This window comes from Pinus tabuliformis, chromosome 4_1, assembly GCF_031772625.1.
Source record: "Pinus tabuliformis cultivar Carrire ecotype Pingquan chromosome 4_1, CPIR1, whole genome shotgun sequence".
NCBI classification, from domain to species: Eukaryota; Viridiplantae; Streptophyta; class Pinopsida; order Pinales; family Pinaceae; genus Pinus; species Pinus tabuliformis.
The window spans coordinates 696,685,448-696,687,170 of NC_142303.1; the positions used below are offsets into that span (position 1 = coordinate 696,685,448).

Sequence of the window (1,723 nt, forward strand, 5' to 3'; positions counted from 1 at the left end):
CGTGGACGGAAAAAGCATGAACCTGGCAGCAAAAACATTTACGTGGCATCTTTTTTCAAAAATAGAAAGCACAAGAATGGAAACAAAAACGTTTACGTGGCATCTTTTTTCAAAAATGGAAAGCACAAGAATAGAAATTTAAAAAAAGAAAAAGCATCAACCCATCCTTTTCCAAATCCTTTTCCAAAAAGGAGAAAAGCCAGAATTGAAATTTAAAAGAACCAAAAAATAATGAACTCTCAATTCAAAAATGGACGGGAGAATTCGGACGATGGCAGCTCCAGCATTTTGTGCTCTACAATGGACTCTCGAGGCCTTTCAGACGATGGTCATGATCTTTGCAGACTATGAGCCCAACTGGCACTGCAACATAGAGAAACCCTTTGACGATTTCCTTTCCATGAAGCACGGGTTCGAATCCTGCAGTTCCACGGGATCGGTGTGTTCCATGGACGGAGGGAGCGGAGTTTCGACGGTTTCTGAATGGGTCTCGTTTGTGATCAGAAATATAAAGTTGGGGTTCTGCAGTCCGTGTTTTTCATCGCGTGTTTGATCGGTAATTTTGATAATTTTACCTCCGAAACTTTATATGCACTTTGCTGCCGCTAGATCATTAAGAATTTCAAGTAATTGTTAAGAATTTGCTTGGTTAGAGTTATTGGATCTTGATGTTTATTTAGTGATGCCGGTGCAGGGATATTTGGGCAATTGTCTGATTCTTCGCTGGGAGGGAAGGGAGTGGTCAGGTTGGTTTGCAACGCCATCCTCGGTTTCTTGACGGCCTTCTCGCCCAATTTTTGGGTTTATTTGATTTTCCGTTTATTGATGGGAATTAGCACTGGCGGCGTTGGGCTGTCGTCCTTCGTTTTGGCAACTGAACCCGTCGGGCCATCTAAGAGAGGACGAGTTGGCATGTCGACTTTGTATTTCTTTTCCCTCGGCATAGCTCTGCTTCCAGCTCTCTCCTACTTTTCTGGCGGCTGGAGATAGTCGCTTTGATTCCTTCGGCCTTGTATTCTCTCAGAAATGGTATGAATCAAATTCTATTTAATTTCAGTAATCAAATTCTATTTAATTTCAGTAAACTAATTCCATTTCATTGCCTTGTAAATTGTTTGGTGCTATTAGAATGAATGAAGGGCTGACGTTGCAGGGAAATGAATGAAAGAGGTAGTTGACATTGCTACTGTTCAAAGCGTACCTCGCTAAAGAAATGAAATGGAATCCCAATTTCAGGTATGTAGAGATGGCCCTGTTTAAACATGGTGCTTTAGCAATTTTTATATTGAATTTAAGGCTCTCCTTCCTCCTCCTCAATAATTTTTATTACATTTAATATTTCCTTCCTTGCGCCAATCCCCCTGTGTACACGTCTTTGGCTCTAGCTTAACCAATTTATCCCTTACGAATTCAAGCACCATTGGGACTAGGTTTTTAATGACTTCCCACAGCTTTGTATTTGGGTTTAATGTTTTGTGTATTAGTTTAGTTTGTGGTTTTCTTCTATAACCTCTTTTTTTTTAATTATTTTAACCAATAGTGCATCGACCATGGATTTAAGCCTCTGTTTCTTCCTCAATAATTTTATTCTTCTACATCAGCCATGGATTTAAGCCTCTCTTTCCTCCACAATAATTTCTATTACCCTTGTGCATCAGCCATGGATTTAAGTCTCCATTTCCTCCTTAGTAATTTCTATTTCCCTTTTGCTGTGTGCATCAGC

General features: G+C 40.0%; 1 pseudogene; it reads left to right on the forward strand.

Annotated features, from left to right (window-relative positions):
- The first annotated feature begins 250 nt into the window (after positions 1–250).
- On the forward strand, positions 251–990 carry LOC149178050 (organic cation/carnitine transporter 4 pseudogene; annotated as a pseudogene).
- Positions 991–1,723: the final 733 nt, after the last annotated feature.